Source organism: Danio rerio, chromosome 7, assembly GCF_049306965.1.
Source record: "Danio rerio strain Tuebingen ecotype United States chromosome 7, GRCz12tu, whole genome shotgun sequence".
NCBI classification, from domain to species: Eukaryota; Metazoa; Chordata; class Actinopteri; order Cypriniformes; family Danionidae; genus Danio; species Danio rerio.
The window spans coordinates 36155519-36179815 of NC_133182.1; the positions used below are offsets into that span (position 1 = coordinate 36155519).

Here is a 24297-nt window from a genome sequence, read left to right on the forward strand (position 1 = left end):
AGCTAGAGCGCAGAAAGTGGCACAACGCGCGAGTGACCAACATTCTCCAATCAGCGCTGACCCTCTTATGAGCACCGTGCAGGTCAAGAGGGAGAGCGCGAGGCTAGTGGCAAACAGGCTTGTGTTTACAACTTCTACAGACAGAAGACGCACTGCCACCACGGCCTGCGATCATACAAATTCTGCATACACTCGCTATGATATTAGACTGTTACTAAATTATACATTAGTATGTGGTCACTTAGCCAAGTAGATAATGCGCACTGAGAGAACGGAGAATGTTGTAGCACATTTGTCTAAACATATAAAATATATATTTTTCCCGCTTGTGGTAACTGCAGTAGCCTATCCATAGCTATAGCCCATCTTCATTAGATGAAAGAAGTTTAGAAATATAAGCTTAGTCTATATTCCTTACCGTTTTGTAAATTAGTAAAGCCTTTTCGAACATAACAATAATAATAATAATCATTCATTCATTCATTCATTCATTCATTTTCTTGTCGGCTGAGTCCCTTTATTAATCCGGGGTCACCACAGCGGAATGAACCGCCAATTTATCCAGCACGTTTTTACGCAGCGGATGCCCTTCCAGCCGCAACACATCTTTGGAAAAAATATAATAATAATAATTATTTTTAATCATTATATAATATAATATAATATAATATAATAATTATTATTATCCTTATTATTATTGTAGTAATCGAATTTGTTGTGAAAGCCTACACCAACATACACACCAATTTTATTCTAAGCATTTTAATACAAGTAGGCATAAATAAAGATATATCTTTAGGCGTATAGCTTAGCTTATTAAATTAGTCATAAACAACTTTAACGTATCATTCACACCCTGTTGGCTTTTACAACTTGTATTCTTTTTTGTATTTATTTGTATATTCACAGCATTTTTATTTAATAAGCGTTGTTAATTCATTTATGTTACTTTGCATTTACCTCAGGACGATGGTGATCGTGTAATAGTGATTTTACCAATGTAAACTCCTTTCTAAATTGTTAAACTGGTGGCGTTACAACTCAACTCGTGTTACAATCCTTAATGAAAAAAAAAACTTTGATTTTCCCCAAAGCACTGTCTTTCATCAGCAAAATTGTATTCGAATTATCGTCAGGTCGAAAAAATATAGACTTTTATTTATAACACATAGGCGCCTTTTACAGTGACAAGCCAGTTCAGGTCTGTCATAAATATTGATGCTTGTTTGGTGTGTAGGATATTCCGTGCATATTAGGCGCTAAGGGACCTGAGCCACTCTTGATCATTAAAATCCATTTGAAATGCTCCTGAAAGGATGACACTGGGCTTCACGGCGTCTCTGATCATCGCATGAAATTAAGGATTAAAATGCCGCGCCAGAAACAAAGTAATCACCGATACCGATGTCGCCATACGTGTCCAACTGCTTTCTTTCTCAACTTAGCAAATGGAGAGCATTAATGAACATTTTGCTCTGAGCTACGCGGAGGACATTCCGACTGGGGCTGTTAGTGTCACTCATTTATTCAGAGTTAAGTGGATGTCCTTGTGGCTAATGAGCAATAATCAACACTGACTCCTCTTTTTATTCCAACGCTTCCAGCAATGTTAAAAACGGGATCCCATTTTCCCCCCGCCGATACACAAGAGGGTTAGTATGAATTGCTACTGAGCTAAAACGTCAAACGTTAAGCGGCGCCCTTAAATAATTTCATTTATTAATTTGTTTGTTTGAATAGTTATCTTTTTAATATCATTACCTGTTATTATCATTTATTATTATCAATAAATTCTCTGATTAAGACAAAACACAGGAAATTACCATTTACATTTATTGTAATATTTAAACAGACAAAATATAAGCAAGGAATTAATCAACATTTTTTTTTATATTAACTACAATAATAAATAATTTAAAACTCTCTATAAACATTAAGTTTCCACAAAGTTTAGCTTGCAGCTTTTTCCAAAATACAATGGCGCTGCAAAAAAACTAAAATCTTCACAGACATAGGCACACCAAGATAATACATTGTGTATTTATATTAAGGGCGGTTGAGTAGGCTGAGAGGCATAATGTCATCAGTGTGCATAAATACATAAATATAACCTGCCCTTTTGAGCGGCACAGAACTGCAGCATCTGTGGGAAATTCAGCGCCATTGACACTCTCCAAATAAATGGCAATTCAGTCTATTAGCCACCACTAACCCATTATATCTCCAAGTACCATTCTCCCTCTACATCAATGACAGAGCTACATAGCTGTACCGCTCACTGTGAGGAATGCTTTGTTAAATACCAATTTGGATGGGGGAAAGCGATGAAACACAGTGGAATCAAAGGCAAATCTAATCTATCTTTCTGACTCGCCATTGATGCCGAGAGGGAGGACAGACAGGGCTAACCCTTTTAGAGAAAACCAGCCAATGGAGTCATCAGGAGCCTTCTGCATGAATGGACAGGACCGGAGGAGGACATGAAGACCAGAGTGGGCTGCCGAAGGGGCCAGAGTCAGCCTGTGAAAGAGAGGACCAGCCCTGTGCTGTGCCCCTGTCCACCCCTCTCTGTCAGTGTGCTATGTGGCGACGATGTCCCACCACACCCCATCCCTGCACTGAGCAGGACAAATGTCAGCGCTATTGTAGCCCTGCAGAAGCTTTGAAGAGCCCTGTTCTCTTTGTGGAGGTCACTAATCCTTTTATGAGGCACTGCTGATTGTTAGCTTGACAAACACACACATATATACACAGCTCAGAGCACTGGCTTTCTCTAAAATGAGTGTGTAGAGTTTGTTCCCTCCTTTCCTCAGACATGACCTGTAAGGCTATAGAGGAAAACAGTGAAAGCGTAGAGGACACATGTTCCACACTGTCACTGTGCATGAGGTTACAGGCCATCTCAACACTTCTGCAGCCTCAGAGAAGAGATAACCACATTTACACCCCCAAATCGTGTTTTACACACACACACACTCACACGTAGATACAAAAACACCAGCCTCTAGTGTCTGTTCCGCTAAAGCCAGGATTAGTTTTATGACACAAAAAACATCTTCAGAACCACTGAATAGTTTATACCTCACAGAGATCTTGAGGGTCTCGATGTTTAGCGTTCACAGTCTAAACTAAGCAGTGACAGCATGTCGGATGTAGGAAATGCTATAAGGAAAGGCAAGCAACTGCGTAGCAGTGAAGGTTTGTCGGCGGCTTCTTTCTCTGGCAGGTTTGGGGACAAAAGAACGAGAGTGACACTCTGTAGGACAGGAGGCGGGGCTGTGGAGAGCGCTAATTTCATGCCCTTTGTTGACAGAGGTTAGAGAGAGGAATTCTTTCACTCCATCTGAAAGACAACAAGTGGGGCAGAGGGTTATGGGTGTAAAAGGAAGAGGACGGAGAAAGAAAAGGAGAGAAAAAGACAGAAAGGTGGTGGGAGCCTTTGCCGTTCAGCCATCTGAAAGATTGTGCCTTTCTCAGCCTCCTCAGCCATTATGGCCAAGTTACAGGGCAATTATGGAAATGTTTCTTTGAAGCAGAGTATTGCACGTTTTATTCCTCCTCCTCCCCCCAACCAAGAGAAGTCTCCATCCCTCTCTCTTTCTGCCTCTGCCCGGACATGGCTCTGTCTCCCTCTGCATTTGGTCCCCTTTCTCCGTAGCGTGAAAAAAGGGCTGCCTTGGTGAATGTGATCTGAATGGAACGACTGAACTGTAAAGGTTAAACTACAAAGGGATCACACCAATGCCAGGCTTGAAAAATCAACTTTTTTATGATCACCAAAAGGTCCTTTTAAGAGATGATTTACTAGATACACTACTAAGATCTAATACATTTTTAATCTGTAAAAGGAATATTTTTTAAGCAGTGTATAAGTTAAGCTCATTTTGAAAAATAATCGATTTTAAAACACACTCTTGGATTACTTCCTTAAAAAAAGCATAGACAATAATAATTGAAGTGAATGGGCCTAATGTTTAGAGATTTGTGAGGCTTGTAAAACATATTCAATTCAATTCATGTTTATTTCTATAGTGCTTTTACAATGTAGATTGTGTCAAAGCAGCTTAAAATAGAAGTTCTTGTAAATGGAAACTGTGTCAGTCCTGTTTTAAGAGTTGAAGTTCAGTTTAGTTCAGTTCAGTGTGGTTTAAATTTTAATGCTGAAAGTCCAAACACTGAAGAGCAAATCCATCAATGTGCAGCCGTACAAGTCCCAAACCAAGCAAACTAGTGGCGAGGATTAAACTTCACCAATTGACGAAAGTGAAGGGGAAAAAAGAACCTTGAGAGAAACCAAGGCTCAGTTGAGCACGACCATTTCTCCTCTGGCCAAACTTTCTGTGTGGACCTGAAGCTGGATCATACTGTGATCATACTGGTCCTCAGGATCAATGCAGACTCATTTGTCACTGTGGTCTTTTAGGAATCAGTCTCATGCTCTCCGCTGTGAAGCATATCCCTTTATAATTTAATTTACAGTAATTCTTATATTAAATGTGTATCTTATTTTATCTGTAGAGCTGTTAGAACACACACACACACACACCCTATATATAAGGGATTTACATCGGGCTAGAATATGCAATTAGTAGTATACAATTAACATACATTAACATATTATTAGTGGCTATACTGTTGAAGCATGAAGTGTTGTAGAATTTGCATTTTGGGCCTATTCACATTGACAGCAAGTGCTTTAATGTAACCCAGATTTGAAAGAAAAACAGGATTTATTTCAGGAGATTTTTGTGGCTATCAAAACAATGCCAATAGATTATGACTATTCCTATTCATAAATAACCCAGACTATTCCTTGTACACCATAATATCCTGATACAATTCTTAAACACCAAGGTGCAAACAGATGACTTTTGCCAATAAAAGGAAAGAGTCTGAATGAAAAATAGAGGGAAAAACACCTGCTCTCTTCTTGTACATCAGTCGGCGGTGTAGTACAGAATTTCCCATCAAAGTGTGAACTCATAAGACCGCTTCTGTGCTCCTGTGAAAGCTATGACATCATGACTGAGACAGGAGTGTCACCAGCACCTCCATCTGACCTGTTTGACAGATTCTGGACCGCTTCCTTTATCAAAACCACAGGGCCAGATTCAACTCTGCAAATCAAACAGCATGAGTCATATTCAGTGAATTCCACTCAAGCCGTGTCTTGACAACAGATATATGGCTAATGTTTTCCCTATATAATTATAGATCATATATTTACCAGCTCAGGTATTGATCGCGAGAGTGGCTAAGGGCTTCTTTGGATTGGCTCTGGTGGAAGGAAAGACTTCATAAATTCTTCTTTTCTTGGAGCTCTGTCAAACAAGTTGTGCTGTGCGTTTCACATGAATACATTAGCAGAGCTGGGCTGATTGATTGGGAGAGCTGGGAAAGAGAGAGTGCACCAACAAACTCACTCTCTCAACAAGATTAATAGGGTTTATTAAATACTCTAGTGTCCGTTTTCATAATGGCGATGCAACAGAGACCAAAAAGTTGCGGTTCATACTCTATTGCACTTTTTTCCATGTTATGATTGGATGGCACATTAGCTTCATTAACCTTATTTTATTTTTCACTCCAACCCAAATAATATATTATAACATTTAAAATAATGTCTGTCTGAAATGCTAGCCGTCTGGTTTGTGCAAAGTCAGATTGTTAAGGCAGACTAAAAAATCAACAGGCAACAACATTGTTAAATCCCTAAAAATACTACAAACACCATACACTTCCTGACAAAAGTCTTGTTGCCTATACAAATTTTAGGAACAAAAATAATAACTTGACTTCTAGTTGATCATTTGGTATCAGAAGTGGTTGAAAAGCAAAGGCCTCGAGATTAAAATTATTTTACCAAAATAAAATATGATCATGCCTTGATTTTTAAGTATTTAATTAGGACAGTAAAGTCTGACTTTGCTTAGACAAAAGTCTTGCCACTTAACAGAAATAATGTACAGTATAGAACATAATGTCATGGTGCTGTGGATAAAGATTAAATATTGTTTATGACTCTTTTGATCTTGCATTCATTCATCTCTGCAATGACTCAAATAACTCATTAATAAAGTCATCTGGAATGGAAAAGAAAGCGTTTTTGCAGGACTCCAAGAGCTCATCAAGATTCTTTTGATTCATCTTCATTGGCTCCTCCTTTATCTTACCCTGACATGCTCAATAATGTTCATGTCTGGTGACTGGGCTGGCCAATCCTGGAGCACCTTGACCTTCTTTGCTTTCAGAAACTTTGATGTGGAAGCTGAAATATGAGGAGTGCTATCCTGCTGAATAACTTGCCCTCTCCTGTGGTTTGTAATGTAATGGGCAGCACAAATGTCTTGATACCTCAGGCTGTTGATGTTGCCATCCACTCTGCAGATCTTTCACATGCCCTCATACTTTATGTGACCCTAAACCATGACTTTTTCTTCACCAAACTTGCCTGGTTTCTATAAGAATCTTGGGACCAGAAAAATTTACCTTCTGCCAATTTTCCAAATGATCAACTAGAGGTCAAGTTATTATTTGTTGCTCCTTACAAATGGGATAGACAACAAGAATTTTGTCAGGTAGTGAACAGCGAACACCATACATTTTGTAAAGTTTGTATACACACATTCTTCACTGCACAAAAATACCATCCTAAAGTCCATTTGGTTAACAGGTATTCATGCATGGCTATCGACTGACAATTTAATACACAAACAAATGATGCCAAAATTTCACAAATTTGCTTTGATTAGTTGCAGTATCATAAAAAAAACTTGCATCTTTTTAAAAAAATCTTTTATGGCTTTTGTTGAGTAAATTACAGGCTCAAACACATAAAAAGTTGTCATTATCAGTTAAAAATCATCATTACCTCCTGATTGTAATGTTAAGCAGACTTCAACTGGCATCAGTGTTGTGTTTAATCTTCCAAATATTCAATTGCAATCCAAAATTCTCAAATATTCAAATTCAGTGTTGTGTTAAATGTAAATGAAGACGACAAACTGTTGCTTGATTGTAAGAATACATGTAAACATACTTTGTGACAATATCAGTGGAAGAAAGAGTTCCGCAGAACAAGAAATGCATGCTATAAAATGAGTTAATAGACGCCGAAAAAGAATCTGTGTGTGTGAGAGAGTGTGTTTAAAGGCTGTCAAATGAACAGCAAAGTGCACTCCATTCTTCTTCACTTCTCTTTGTGCTTACATATAAACTTCTTGTCACCATGACATCTCTCTCCCTAATAATGCTATTGCCATGCAAATGAGAGAGGATGTATTTGTGTGAGAGCATGTCTTCCAAATACGGGTGAGAGGGGACCTCTATTGGACCAGGGACAAAGGTTTTTTTTTTTTTTTCCTTTGCTGGGCACAATGAGCCAAGGAATGTGTGTGTATGTGTGTGTGTGTGTGTGTGTGTGTGTGTGTGTGTTGTCAGTGCTTGTGCATTCTATGCAAACTAATTCTTTTCTGGAATTCTTTTCGTCGCCTTCTTCCTGGATAGACAGGAAGTAGGAAGTATAGGCTCCAGGGAGGCAGAAAAAAAGAAGCCCATGCTCGATCAATCCAGTCAGGCCCAAACGCACACCCTTCCACCCCTTGCCAAGTGTGTGCACACACTTTTTAAAGTGTAGGCAAGCAGAGCCGCCTCCTCTGTTGTAATGCTAAATCAGCGTCACTCACTGGAACTGTAAGCTCTTTCACACAGACCCTTCTCTGCGCTTCCTATCGCACAAAAGCTTGTGTATTTTTGAAAGACTGCAGAGATGCCCTCTCAGCGGGACGCGGGACAAAACAACGGCAGGGAGAGCTTGACATCCAGAAGCGTAACAACCGAAGGACAAGTCTCTCAAGGAAAGGTTGATGTATCTGTGTGTTTTCAGGCAGACAAGTGGTTTTATCTGCCTCTGATGTAAGTGTCTATAATCTGCTTTACCACTAAATAATTATTTTGGACCTCCAGAAGATGCAAAGAAAGACTGACAGTGTCCTTCCTGTGCGAGAAAGCTGTGCAAGCATGTCGAATGCCATTTTGCCGGCAGTGGAGAGCGGAATAATTAGCACTAATAGTGTATATAGCATGGAAAAATCCCTAGAGCTTCATTTGGATCTATTTCTGTGGCTCCCTCTCTGAATCCATGCCGTTTGCTAATGAAATATACATCGGGTGAACTCTGACCTTTGCTGTGGGGCTGAAGGTCATCTGGCTCTTTTACATACACAGATGAGCTCGTCCTCCGGAAACGATAAGAATAACAGCAGGGACGTGTGCAGGGCAGAGAGTTAAAACAACAGCTGAGATGACAATTAATTGGCTGAAAGGCATGTAACTGTCATCCATTTCGCCTGATCTGGTCTGGTCTTCTCTTTTCCGTCTCTACAATACAAACACACGCGCGCATATACATACCGCTGACACCTATCAAATGTATCTCAGGGTTCATCGGCGGGCCATCCCAGAAGTTTGTAATTGCTCAGAGTGGCATTCTGATATGAGTTACACAAAGCCAAACAAAGATTGTGAATGGAGAAATAAATATTTAAGAAATCAATTACAAACATATGCAAGCCAGCCACAGTTCTGGCAAATCTGAGCTCGCTGCATTCCTGACTCTGCTAACTGCGCTCTGGAGTCTGCTGGATCCTGCGAGAACTACGGATAGAGCAGACACAGAGGCATTACAGCTATTTCTTTCTGTCTTTTTCAAGATGACTTACATTTGATACCTTCACGAGATCCTGAGTTTGCCAAATATTCAACCATTAAAGGTTTAAGGCATCTATGGGAACTGTAAATTTTTTGTTGTGAAAACAAAATTAGGGTTAGGGTGAAGAAAATTCATAGTCATTCACTCATTAATCAGGGGTCTCCACAGCGGAATGAACCGCCAACTTATCCAGCTTATGTTTTACCCAGCAGATGCTCATCGGGTGCTTGTGAAAAATGTGAGGCTTGTCCCTTTATAAATTAATTTACAGTAATTTTTATGTTGTAATAACAAAATTAGGGTGAAGTGAACTGAAATTTCATTCAAAAGTATTTTAATTAGAACACATATTAAGCTAAAAAAAATGACAACAACAATATGTTACTTTTAGCAAGTTGTAGAATAGGACGTGGTAGTTCACGTTTCATTTATTTCTTCTTTTCAGCTTAGTCACTTTATTCATTAGAATCACCACAACCGAATGAACCGCCAACTTTGCAGCATATTTTTTTACGCAGCGGATGCCCTTCCAGCTGACACCTAAAGCTGGGAAACGCTCAAACACTCTTGCATTCACACAGATACACTACAGCTAATTTTACTTATTTAATTCACCTATATCGCATATTTTTGGACTGTGGGGGAAACCGGAGCACCCAGAAGAAACCCACATGAACAAGGGTAGAACATGCAAACTCCACACAGAAATGTCAACTGGTTCAGCCAGGACTCAGACCAGTGACCTTCTTGCTGTGAGGCGATCGTGCTACCCACTGCAACTCTATGATGCCCAGTTAACTTTTCAATCAATCAATAATATTAAATGCAAATATACTTTATACCAACTCACAAAAATATTGACAGAAATTTTTTATTTTTTCTTACAAAAGGCTAAATGTGAATATATATGTTTGTTTATTCATTCATTCACTTTCTTTTCAGCTTAGTCCCTTTATTAATCAGTAGTCAACACAGCGGAATAAACCACCAACTTATCCAGCATATGTTTTACACAGCGGATGCCCTCAGGCAACAACTCATTGCTGGGAAACACCCATACACTCTTGCTTTCACACACATACACTGCGCTCAATTTAGTTTGTTCAATTCTCTTACAGTGCATGTCATTGGACTGTAGAGGGAAACCTGGAGGAAGCCCATGCGAACACAGGGAGAACATGCAAATTCCACACAGACATGCCAACTGACCCAGCTGGGCTCAAATCAGCGACCTTCTTTTTGTGAGGCGATTGTGCTACCCATTGCGCCACCGTGACGCCCTACATTTGTTGAAATAAATTAAAAATGTACGCAGTTGCAAAGAACATCAAAAATGTCAATAGTCATGAAAGTCTTTACTGCAAATCCATTCATTCAACTTTTCATTTATTAGAGATATCATATTGGAATCAGGGTTAGCAATATTGGTCTGCAATATCAATAGGACTCAAGTTAAATTGACAGCCCTTTTGGCATTAAGTTAATTGGCTAACTAATAATTCTTTCCTCTTTATCTTTAGACAGAAAATAGTAATGCAAGTAGTGCAAATGGGGTCAATCCATAAAATGTTAACATAAGTTTTACCAGTATAACAAAATGCAATGAAAGATGTGCTAAATCTACGTTGGTTTGAAATTGTATTGTATGTGTTGTAAGTTCCAATTTCACAATCTCTCTAAGTTATTTACTGTATTTTATCACTTATTTTATTTTGTGGCAATCAGAATTATCCCACCAATGCTGTATAGTTGAAAATACTGAATGCCCAATATTCCTATTATTGTACTTTCTACCAGATCGAAAACAGATACAAGATATGTTAATGGATAAGTGTGAAGCATTATTATACTGTAGCGTCTAATAATAATACAAAATTATGCCTGGTAAATATAGACCTACAGATATTACAAACAGTACAGACACCTCATTACTCCATCTGTTCCTCTTAAAGCTAATGTTCACTCGGTGTATGTGCGGGCATGTTTAATAGTTCACCAAAAGCTGATTCATAATTTTCTGCGGCGTTTGATCTTGTGAGTTTAAAACTTGCCAATGTCTGTTTGGCAGAGAACTATTTGATGGTAGGTGTGAAATGTGTGTTTTTATGTTGTGCGTGTGTGTGTGCGTGCATATGCATACATCTCTTAAGTTCTTTCCCCAATCCACTCAACACTTAGTGGGCACACAGCTGGCACACAGCTGGTCATTTGCTCAAACACACAGGCACGCACGACAAGCTGTGTAAAAGAATATGATCCAGCCAGTTAAGATGAGGGGGGAAAATCGTTAGAAGAACTGTGGGCTTAAGGCGAGGAAATAACACGCACACAGACAGGAGGAGATCTATCAGTGATAGACAGGTGCTCGGTCATCAGAAACACACACACACACACACACTTAGATGTAATGGAAAGCTCTCATTAAGAGCTGCTAACCACACCCCGTCTCTCCTCTCTTTCTCAGACTATTCTAAGCTCTCCACAAGTGGTCGAAGCAAACCAGACAGCACAGTCTATCCACACCATCTATATCAGGCCACTTACAATGAGCCGCTTTACACAGAACAACTAGGGCAGCAGAAGTGCCGGTGTTATTTTGGGGCTTGTTGGTTTTGGATATAGTAAGATTCATACACTGTTTCTAAGACTTAATAATTATAGTTTAAGTTTAATAGCCTAACTGTAAAACCCAACCGTCAACTTTATCAAATGAAATGAGTGTATTTAACTCAAAATTGACTGAAAGATAATTCTACTCCTTTGCAAAGATTTTTGAACTGAGTTTTGAAGGTAATGAGTTAATTAAATACCTCATTACTTCAAATAAAGTGGAGTAAGTTCACAGTACTCATATAGATTAGTTTTTTTTAACTCAAATGGTTTGTTGCAATCGGTTTCCTCAAACAGTTTGGGTTGCCTTAACTCCATGGGTTTTACTGTGCTCAATTTGCTTCTTTTACTCAAATGGATTAAGTTCACAGTACTCATTTGGATTAGTTTTTGAACTTAAATGGTTTGTTGCAATTGGTATCTCTTAAATGGTTTGAGTTACCTTAACTTTTTAGGTTTTACAGTGCTTTAAAAAAGTTTTATAGCAGGTTATGGCAACACTTTATAATAACTGCACATAATAAATAATCAACTCATCATTTGTTAAGCATTAACTCTACATTATAAGACATTGGTAAACAGTTTATAAATAAAGCTATAAATGCTGTATTCTTGACACACATGTATAATGTGCTTAATGATTGTATTTTCATACTTTGTTAATGACAAATGTTTATGACTAAATTAAGTATTGCATTATTTACAAAGCAAAGTTATTTAAGAGTAGTTGGTGGTTTTTAATGTCATTCAGAATAAGTAAGTAAATGATTAATAAACTATTCAAATGACCATTAATATATTTATATTATATCATTTATATATCTTATTATTCAGGCATATAGTAAAACATTGTATATTGCTTTGTATGTTAAGAAATGCTTTGTAAATCCTTTATAAATGATAATATTGTTATTTTTAATGTGATAATGGGATCATCTTGTAGGAATTATAACATTATTAGACTTTTTAGGAATCAAATGCTTGTCTGATTATGAAGAAAAGAAAACTAAATTCTGAATATTTTTCTAAAAAATTAAGGGGGAAAAGCAACTGGTTTAAGCTAGCTTTAGCTAGTCACATTTGGACTCTGCCTGGCTAAGTATGTTCAGCCAACAAAAATAACTTATGGCAATTTGCAACTATTTTATATGTTGGCTGTTTAGTGCTTTGTAAAAAGTGATTAGTTGATTTTATTTAAAAAGAGAGTAAACTAATTGCCTTATAATTATTAAGTGAACAAATTATGTGCATAATGTATGTACATAAAGTTAAGGAAATGAGTCTACTCACTTTTGTACAGTGAATTAAAAAATATTTTGTTACAGTATGAATACGTTTTTTTTTTTAGGAATTTGTACAATAACTTGTACAATAACCCAGTAACATTTATGTTTGGAGTTGGTAATGTAATGTGTATTTATCACATTTATTGTGTATGGCCAACATCCATGGTATACACCCAAAGAGTTTTGCAATCACCACCACCAGCGTGCAGCATCCACTTGAATGATGCGACGGCAGCCACTGGACAACGATACCAGTGCGCTCACCACACAATTGCTATATGGGGTATTTGGCCAGAGCACCAGGGTAACACCTTTACTCTTTACAAGAAGTGCCATGGGATTTTTAATGACCACAGAGAATCAGGACCTCAGTTTAATGTCTCATCTGAATGACAGATGTTTTTTAAATAAAGATTTTACATTATTATACTAATGAGATCAAACATATTGATATGAATGATTGATCTACTAATTCATCTACGAATAATACAAAATAGTAAAGTTATATGTATCTTAATGTTTTTGTAACTGCATTAACCCTTAAATTGCTCAAAAAGCATTTTTCACCACCAATAATTTATTCAACATCTTTAGCTGCATGTAAACAATGTCTCAAAGTATTGTTTAACATTAATTTATAGAATTAGACACAAAATAACTGGAGTGGAAATACTAATAGGCACTGAAAATGTATTACAAAATGAACATGTATGTCATGGATAGGAGGATTGGCACATAAGCATGGTGAAGAAAAGTTTACTCACAAAAGATGTTATTCAGTCTGAAATGTGTGTGTGTGAGTGAGTTGGAGTGGTTTGTCTGGGGATATTTTCTTGACTATATTCTGCATACCCATTTATTTCTTATGATGGTCACTTTTGACCGGGAAAACCACAGGTGTAACACAGTCTATTAAAACATTAAAAATTCAGTGATCATCACTTTTATATGTTCAAGTGCATAGTGTGGAGGATAACATAAGGCCTTGAGGAAATTAAATGTAAAACACAATATTCCTGAGTGTTTTAAGTTGTAAATCGGATAGATTTGACCAGAACATGACAGGAAGGTTAATGTACATTTTTTTTTAGATATTTTCTAAATGATGTTTAACAGAGCGAGGAAATTTTTACAGTATGTCTGATAATATTTATTCTTCTGGAGAAAGTCTTATTTGTTTTATTTTGGCTGAAATAAAAGCAGTTTTTAATTTTTTAAAAACCATTTTAAGGACGAAATTATTAGCCCCTTTTAGCTATATATTTTTTCTATTGTCTACAGAACAAACCATCGTTATACATTAACTTGCCTAATTACTCTAACCTGCCTAGTTAACCTTATTAACCTAGTGAAGCCTTTAAATGTCACTTTAAGCTGTATAAAGTGTCTTGAAAAATATCTAGTCAAATATTATATACTGTCATCATGGCAAAGATAAAATAATTCAGTTATCAGAAATTAGTTATTAAAACTATTATGTTTAGAAATGTTGAAGAAATCTTCTTTAAGTTAAACAGAAATTGGGGGAAAAAATTAACAGGAGGGCTAATAATTCTGACCCCAACTGTATTAATGGTTTTGATCAGCTGTTCTGGCCATTTTCTATACGTTTCCCTTTGCCAATAACAACATAACGAGTTACTGGTAACAAGTTATCCTTATTTCCAATGATTATTTGTTTATGTTTATTGTGCAAACTAATCTAGTTGCACTACAGCTGTCTTTTTAATATGACTTTTGAACTTTAATAGATCACGCACCTAAACAAAAAAAAACAAGTTTGCTTGCAGCACAATTTATGTATTTGATTTCAGTTACTCGTTTACTTCTACAACTTTATGTTTATTAATGGAATTAAACCACTATGCTTAAAGAGTGTAAATGTGGTCCCCCAGTGGATTCCAGGGTGAAGCAGTAACCTAGAAGACCAACTGAGAGTTGGTCTGCTCAAGATTTTCCTCTGGGATTTTATAATGTTTTTGTTTTAAATTTATGAGTAAACAAAAGTCTGTGGTAAGCATAACTTGATGATACTTCTGTATATATTTCTTGTGAATAGCACACTTACATTTATGCACAAAATGCTAATTTTGAAGCACTTTTGCACTTATTGAAGCACTTTTTTTGTATTAAGTAATTAGGTTTGAGGTGTGAGAGTGTACAGTTATATATTGTAGAGCAACATGTCCAAGTATTGCTAAGTCATGTTTACCACAAAACATATTTTCCTCAAGAACCAAAGAACCTCATTATAAAACCCCAGAGGAAAATCTTTTGAAAACCAGCATTGAATTAGTCTTCAGGGTTTTGTCATCAGGAATTATGCCAAAATAACAAAGAACAAAAATAGTGAACATTCCTCAGATGCTATAGGTTAAATTGGGCAGTAATTTGACACCATTTTGATCTCAAACTACCTACAGGAATTAGCAATAATTATCAGTCCACCACAGCTTAATCTCAATGACGACAGTTCTAACCAATGTGTCTCGAATGACGAATGTGTGACACCGTTCCTGTATCTTCACCAGTTAGTTTCTCTAGCAATGCATCATGTCTCAGTAGTTAAGCTGCTAATTACGTCGTTGTTGGGGAAGAGAGACCAGCAAACCCATTTGGGCTGGTTTAAGTGTCTTTTTTTCCATCAAGGCTTCTCCTGGTAATGTCACACGGATCACAAAAGCGTGTCTAACACTGTAGGCATTTGTACATTCAAGCTCTACATGACTAATTAATTCACCCGGGAGTGAAATAATGGTCTAATGCCATGAATTATTGACCGGTGGTGAGAGAAATATGTAGCATATTTGTAAAAGATTTATTCCGTCATTAATACCCAAAGCCTAATATAAGCAGAGCCCTGACAAAAGAGCTAATTTAATGCGTACCTGTGGAAATGGCCACAGTTTCTCGCTCAAGAGGTGCAGGGATACTCATGTTACCCGGAGAGCGTCCAGTGTGAAATCTCGTGAGGTTATCTGTCCCACAAACCCCTGTTACGCAGACAGGTAACCTGAGCACAGCGTTCTGCAGTCAGACGGCAAAGAAACCTGAACACTGGACTGGTGTCTGCTTACTAACACTCATGAACAGGCGGCAGTGGGCAAACCATCAGCACGGCTACATGACCGATTTGTGAAGTCACAGGAAAAAGAATAAGGAGTCAGTGTAACACAAATAGATGCATTATCAAGGAGTCCTATACCCAAACTACTCATGACAGCCCACTAAACGCAATGTGTACTTGTATCTCTGTGCCTATCACATGTCAAATACAAGTTTTAAAATATCGGGGTCCATATCGGGGTGCTCAGAAGACTGTAGAAAGAGAGGAAAAAAGAAAGAAAGAAAGAAAGAAAGAAAGAAAGAAAGAAAGAAAGGGTGATCTAAGTTAACTGTACAATTTGTAGCACTTTACAGAGTACACATTTTATGAAGGATATGTTAAAATTAAGATTTTCTATGTATAGTATGCATATTAGGTAGTGTATTCTAACTACTTTTGGATTGCATTTAAATTATTTCTGACATCACATTTAGTTTTTGTAATTTGTCTTCAAATTCAGAAAAATGGATCACCTATAAATTTACATGACCATTCTTTATTATACATAATCTAAATAAATTGTATGACACAAAGTAGCTCTTTGGAAATTAGAAAAATATTAAGGGATACTAATATAATAATATATTAAGGATAATTAATAAATATTTGTGAGTTATTGTGTGAATAATTATACATAACAGAACATTTTGTACTAAAGTAACTCATGGAAAATTATTGTAATCTGATTATAAACTTCAAATTCCAACAAAAAGTGCTTTGGGGTAGCTCAAAAAATGTGTCGCTGCTCTTTGGGCAAGGGATTTATCAGAACAAACAGCAAAAATCAGTCCAAGGCACTCAAAAGATGTAGAAAAGATATTAAAAAGCCGTTATTCACATGGCTAATCACATTTTTTTTTTAAGATTAGCCATGTGAATAAAGGCTTTTTAATATCTTTTCCACATCTTTTGAGTGTACTGGACTGATTTTTGTGTATTATAAACTTATTCATATGTAATATAAAACACTACTGGAACTGTTTATTAGTGTTTAATTTTGTCATTGGTTGAACACTACTGGTGGGAAATCATTATATCACAAATATTAGTTCCTCAAATATTTGGTCAAATTGTCAGCTCAGGTTTCAAATATTAAGAAACAAAATAATTGATATATAACAAGCCATTCTTATTTCAGTTGTGACAATAAATTGAAATATTAGGATGATTTCTGAAAGACGGAGTAATGATGCAGAAAAATCAGTTTGAAACACAGGAATAAATAAAATCGCTAAATAATAATTATTAGTAATTATCAATAATAATGGACTTTATTTACTTTATTATAAAATAAATATTTATATTAAACATAAACAAAATGCAGAGGAGTTCCAAAACATAATTATATATATTGAAAAAATATATATATTGAAGTTGAAGTCAGAATTATTAGTTAGTGATGGCAGTACATAATATTTTACTAGATTATTTTAAGAAACTTCTATACAGCTTAAAGTGACATTTAAAGGCTTAACTAGGTTAATTAGGTTAATTAGATTAGAGTAATTAGGCAAGTCATTGTGTAATGATGGTTTGTTCTGTAGACTAATGAAAAAATATATAGATTAAAGGGGTTAATAATTTTGACCATATATAAATTTTTTTTTTTTTTTTTTTTTTTTTTTACTGCTTTTATTCTAGCTGAAATAAAACAAATAAGACTTTCCAGAAGAAAAAAATATTATCAGACATACTGTGAAAGTTTCCTTGCTCTGTTAAACATAATTTGGGAAATATTTAAAAAAGAAAAAAAAAGTCAAAGGGGGGCTAATAATTCTGACTTCAACTGTATATAGTTAAATATATGTATATAAGTTATAGCATAGTATGCATTATGGGCCCCCACATTTATACATCTGCATGCTTGCCAATGAAATACAATTACAATTGTTGTATTTTACGGATGGCTCAAGTTTTAAACAGAAAAAAACTGTATTAAACAATTATCATCAAAACAACTTTTTAAAAGTATGGTAATATTACAAGTTTATTGTGCAAGAAAGCATATGAAAAATGATCACAGAAACAGTTTCAAAATATATTACAAAAATTGCTTTGGCCTTGGTACATCAACAAAAACTGTAATTATTTAATTTGGGATCTAATACTAACAATAATGTTGTTTAATAGTAATTTCCCAGTGCAAAGAATAAAATCCTATCAGTTAATTTCACATTTTTTATAGAAAACCCTGTTTGCTTGTGCCAGATAATTTGAGCGCCAGTTTCTTTGAACCCACGTTTACACTGTGACTGTAGTTTATACTGCAGGTCTGCATGTGGAGCTACAAATTAAGGGGTGAGCTGGAGACCAGTATAATCTCTCGATACCTTCGTTTTCAGCACATTTAAATGGAAAAATAAACAGCTGCGTCGTCATATCAAACACAAGCCCTAACTAGAGTGTGTTCTGTGGGATTGGTTAAACAAATGAAAAGCGTGCACAGTAAACACATTTGCTTTTGCTTTTCTTTTTTCCCCCTTCTCCTCCCCTCTCTTCAAATTTGTGAGCTGCGGCAAATGAGGGCCATAATGAGAGGCAGATTTAATGAGATGAGAGTTTTAATTAAATGAGCGAGTGACGATGAGACTCGTTCACTCCTTCATTTTCTAAACTTCACTCAAAGGGGAAAGAAAAACACTGGCAGGTCATTCAGAGGACAGCCTTCAGTAGGGTGAGAGAAAATACATTGCATTTGCTAATGGTTATTGACGGCTCCAAAAGGAGGCGATGGAAGGGGCCGCTGATGAACATTTATGGACGACAGGGTATGAAAGCCTGAAAATAGATTCACTTCCATATAAACAGAGTTACTGGTCTCACACAGGTTTGCTACTGACATCATAGAGTCGTCCAGGAATCTGACTCATGCTCAAAAAAAAAGACTCATGAAACATGCGTCTGGAACAGACAGATTAAATCTGTCTCAGTGCATTTGACTAACTGGAGAAAATATATATATATATCTCTGACTAAGATACATTATTAGATCTCTTGAGGCTTGCTGTGCATGACTTTATACTCTCCTAAATCATATAATACCATGATATGGATTTCCGTTATGATTTTTCTTTTAAACTACAGCATGTTTAAAAGTACAGCCTTGTGATTGCCACCACTCAAGCTCAGTTTAAAGACAAAGTAATTTCAAATAAAGAATCCAAAGTTAAAATAGCCACACACACACGCACGCACGCACACACAATAATAATAGTAATAAGCTAAATAAAAGGAAAAAGATAGAAATATCAACAGTTGGTACACACAAACAAAACAGCACTAATCAATTTACAAAACAAAACAAAAAATAAAACAAAACAAGAAATAAAACAAAACAAATAAAAGGCAAAATGGTCAAACAAAAAGGAAAAAGATAGAAAGATCAACATAAACAAAACAGCACTAGTCAATTAACAAACAAAACAACTAAACAAAACAACCAAAAAACAAAATAAAACATAAAACAACGAATAAAATAAAACAAAACAAAACAAACATAAAGAAAAAAAAACATAAAACAAAACAAAACATATAATAACACAAAACAAAACATAACATACAATAAAATAAATAAATAAAACAAAACAAAAAAAGCAAAATAAAACAAAACACAAAACAACAAAACAAAACATAATTTAAAAAACAAAACAAAATATAAAATAAAAAATAAAACAGAACAAAACAAAATAAAAGCAGTTAGAAAAAGTTTTTTTTTTCTTCATTTATGACATTTATAGTCAATAACAAATACAGCATCATTCATTTATTTATTCATTCATTCATTCATTCATATATAATTAATTAAATGAATAAAGCCTTTCCAACATCAGACTTAAAGGCAAATATATAAAAGTGATTCCCTTAGTACTTTCTGAGTTAAAGACAATCAGTAAGAGGCAGATTAGATGGCTAGTGGTAGGATACATAACCGACATCTGGCTATCAAAAATATTAATTGAACCTTGAAATGTATCTAGGATCTAACTGGTTACCTTTTCAAGGCACCTACAAACTGATACTGTCTCTCTTTCTTGCATCGTTTAACAGGAACAATGGGTGAGTGCTATAATGAGAAGCAAAGTGTGTTTCTGTGTGTGTCTGTATTACATGCCTATTACTATGATTTATTCAGCAGAACTCATGACTGTCCCTAAAGGCACTGTACATGTGGCAACTTGAAATGCATTCAGTTTGTCTCTCCCAGTGTTCCTTGAGTTTTGGATGGAGCTTACACAATTCCGTTTCTCCTGAGTGTGAACTTACACCCAAAAAACTAATTCAATGTGAAAACACAGGGATGAACAAGAGTGGGAGGACAGCAGATTTAATGACTGACTAACTGACGCAACACGTCGTCTTTTTGTGTTACGTTCATGGCTGTTTTTGAATCATTGACTTCCATTATAATACAATTTTTTGATTGCAAAGCCATGACAAAATATAATTATGCATTCTTGACTGTTAGTGGTTTTCCCTGTTGGGAATTGTTCAAATGTTTTATTTTTTATTAATGATCATCACTTGGAACTATTAACCCTTTGGATAGGCCTTTGCAAATAGTTTCTGGCTTTTATATGAAGTTCTATAGAATATGTAGCAAATTATAGTGTGCATGCATACTTAATATATTTACCATGTTAAAAGAGCTGAGGTACACTGTAAAATTATATTATCAATTAGTCCTGACAGTATACACTGTAAAAAGAGATTTGTTGACTTTATTTTTAAAAGTGAGTGAAATTGGCATTTTTATAAAAATTAAGTTAAAACAACTGGACAGTTTTAAGTTACAATGGGATCACTTACACTTAACCCCCCCCCCCCTTTTTTTTTCTTCTTCATCTTTTTTATGTTTAACAGAGCAAGGAAAATTTCACAGTATGTCTGATCAATTTTTTTCTTCTGGAGAAAGTCTTTTTGACATTGGCACTGGCACTGGAGTGGGAATTTATGTGGAGGAAAAAAGCTAAATATATATGCTTAGAAAGTCTAACAACAATCTAAAAATTTCCAGATGCATGAAAACCTGTTTTTTTGCCTGCAGCATCTCGCCTTAATAATACCAGCATGTCACTTTTGTAGTTAAAATTAATGAAATTACACTGTTCAATTTTAATTAATCTTTATTTATTTTGTGCTCAACACATAAGTTTTAGTAAATTAAAACTGTGCCAGTCCAGTTTTCAGAGTTGAAGTTCAGTTTAATTCAGTTCAGTGTGGTTTAATTTTCACTGCTGAAAGTCCCAACACTGAAGAGCAAATCCATTGATGCACAGCTCTACAAGTTTTAAATCAAGCTAGCTTAAATCAACCAGTGGTGACAGTAGTGAGGAACAAACTTCACCAATTGACAAAAATGAAGGGAAAAATACTAGAGAGAAACCATGCTCAGTTGGGATTGACCATTTCTCCTCTGGCCAAACTTTTGTCTAGGCACTAGAGGCTGGAGAATGCTGGACTTCCATGGTAGACTCTAGCAAACTTAATCAGCCACTTATTTATCCATGCCATAACTTGTCCCTTACCAATATTTCAGCTCATAAGAAACAAACCAACAAAAAAGATTTGCAATATAATAAAATTAAGTACGGTTATCCCTGATAATTATTTTATTCTATTATTTACTTAATGCAAAGTAGTTACACCAAAGTAGAACCAAAATTTTACATTACCATCCCATTGATTTCCAGTATCTTTTAAAACACACCTCTTTACACTGAGTTTAGAGTGTAAAGAACGTTTAGAAAACAAAAACTAACACAGAAGTCAAGATTCTATTTGAGTTCTGCAGACATATTCTGAGATATCTGCTGAAATGTGCAGTCATCTTTCAGCCCTGTCATACTGACAGACTGCTCAAAATGTCCTGTTCTTTATATATGAGCCATCACACTCCTATTTAAGCTGCTACCAAGAACCTGACCGAGACTCTGGACCCATGAGTGGTGAGATGAGGTATAGAGCTCTGTGCTGGTCAGATGTAATTGGAGCAAAGCGAATGAAAGCCAGCTGAGAGTGTCTGAATGCGGTGCCAATACATTAAAAATCTGTCAGGGTTACTTACAAGCAGCTTGAGTGCTGGATTGCCAATGAGTGGCTACTGTGGATGGGAATCACAAGAACTACAAGCGTGCGCACTCACATCTCTCACACACACTACTTGCCACTCCTGCACTTGTGCGAACTCAATCAAATGTATTTCGAACTGCAATAAAGAAGTCTTTATTTTACTTGGCATGACTTCAGACTTGCTTGACTTTCCACCTCCTTACCACAGCTCTCTCTCTCTCTCTCTCTCTCTCTCTCTCTCTCTCTCTCTCTCTCTCTCTCTCTCTCACACACACCACAGCAGCCAGATTGGCTTTCCCTACTGAAGTGATGCCATGGTGACTGGAGCCAATCAGACGCTGCACTGCCCTAATATCCCAGATAGCCCTGCTCTCTTTCAAACACAAACTCAATTTATGGACACTTTTATTTGCATGTCTGTGGCAAGAGAGAAAGAACGAGGCATAATCGACAGCATTGATCTGACCCAGGTGCACGGGCCCGTGGCTTGGCTAACAACAACGGTTATTACAACCCTGGCCTTACCAGATAGCAGGAAAACATATGCAAACTGACTCGCAAGCAGAAGGATCTGGAATATTACATGCTGACCGTCAAGGAAAAAGGTGAAAACATGAGAAACGAAAAAGAGGAGATATTAGACATGCTTCGTAAACGCAACAGTCCAGATCTGAACAGATTTAGGATCAGATCTGTTGGGAGAAAATCTGGCCATGCAGATGGGTGTCTGTTTTGGTCTAAAGCATAAGAAATGCTGATGTAAATCATGCAACTCCACGTGAAAAACATGTTTTGAACCAAAACAGAGACAGAAAGAGCACAAAATGAATTAACATGCAGATTATGGCTAGAAGCAGATGGGTTCTCTAGACTTTTTTTTCACATTTTCCGGACAGAAATAGAGGACACCTGCATGTCTCAATTAATGCTTTTATGTCAAACCTAATTCAGCTGATTTAAGCCAAGCAAATGCTATTAGATGAATTGCCATCACTTTGCGCATGTTAAAGTTCACAATCTTTCACAATTTCTAGCTTTCTGTCATGTAGACTTCACTTGGGCCCAATCCCAATTCCATTTCTTTACCCCTACCCCTTCCCCTTGGCCCTTAAAACAGAGTGTGAAGGGGTAGACATCTTTACAACACCTGCACACATCATCAGATGTCATCGCAATCTCCTACTTCATATAAGATATATAATGGCGACTGCTATAGTTATTATATTATATTATATTATATTATATTATATTATATTATATTATATTATATTATATTATATTATTTTATATATATATATATATATATATATATATATATATATATATATATATATATATATATATATATATATATATTATCTTCAGGAAATCACTAAAGGCAACAATTTCATGTTATCATAACAATATAATGTCGCAATAAGACCGTAACTGTACTGTGCATTTACACAGTGATCATATTCATCTAAACTAGGGGTCATCAAACTTGTTCCTGGAGTGCCGGTGTCCTGCAGATTTTAGCTCCAACCCTAATCAAACACACCTGAACCAGCTAATCAAGTTCTTACTATGTATACTTGAAACACCCAGGCAGGTGTGTTGAGGCAAGTTGGAGCTAAACAATGCAGGGTCACCGGCCCTCTAGGACTAGGATTGGTGACCCCTGATCTAAACACATGAAAACAGCATTAACATTAATGTTATATCAGACACCAGACACTGTAAAAAGCTAATTCACAGCCTTTCATTCACAGCCTTATTCACAGTCTTTTCTGACAAGGTATTCAAGTGTCATCGAGTGTCAGATGTAAAAAATATGTTATGGGACTATACAGGATTTATTATTGTGGATTGTAGAAGGCGAAAATCTCCATTTCAAGGGCTATCTAGCCCTTTCACTTAGCCCAATGCCTTTGAGCTAAAGAGAATCAGGACACCCCTACCCCTTTCTGTAAACTTTAATGACTCCAACTTTTTAATAATAACTTAAAGTTAAAGTTATCGCTAAAACATTATGTATTTAGGGATATGTTGTCTTCAAAGTTTTAACTTAAAGATTCATAGCGATTCGTTTAGCTATTTTTGATCATTTCTGACTCCTAGATTACACATTCAGCTTCAATTATTGGAAACAATAAAGTGTAATGTTTACTTAACAATTTTTTAATTAACAATTTTGTGTGTGTGTGTGTGTGTTTATTTAGTTCTACTATTTGCATGAAACATCTGCTTTCTGTATTATTTATAATTTCAGTTTCACAATTTAAGTTTGTCCCTACATTCAAATCACAAACACATTACAATCATTAAAGGCTTGATAGATAAATCGTGTGACTTGCAGCTAGTGATTTCACTTCCTTTAGAGGCAACCTCTGGAAGGCATTGGGGCATGTCATGTATTCTTATCTCATTTATTTATACAAATTGTTACACCAATATAAGATTAATTATTTGTCAACTCTAATGAATTCCTCAGCCTCTTTTTAAAACAATAACATGGTAAAAAATGCAGACAATTC

At 35.9% G+C, this 24297-nt stretch overlaps 2 long non-coding RNA genes across 2 annotated transcripts in view; one reads left to right on the forward strand and one right to left on the reverse strand.

The window, feature by feature from the left end:
* LOC141375396 (uncharacterized) overlaps window positions 1–24297 on the forward strand; it is a 170446-nt gene that overhangs the window by 63487 nt on the left and 82662 nt on the right. The gene's annotated exons all lie outside the window — the stretch shown is intronic.
* On the reverse strand, window positions 1815–15586 carry LOC141375398 (uncharacterized). Its single transcript, XR_012383393.1, has 4 exons — window positions 15495–15586; window positions 5228–5277; window positions 4920–5117; window positions 1815–3343 (listed from the first exon to the last, which is right to left on the reverse strand). It is a non-coding gene; the product is annotated as an uncharacterized lncRNA (long non-coding RNA).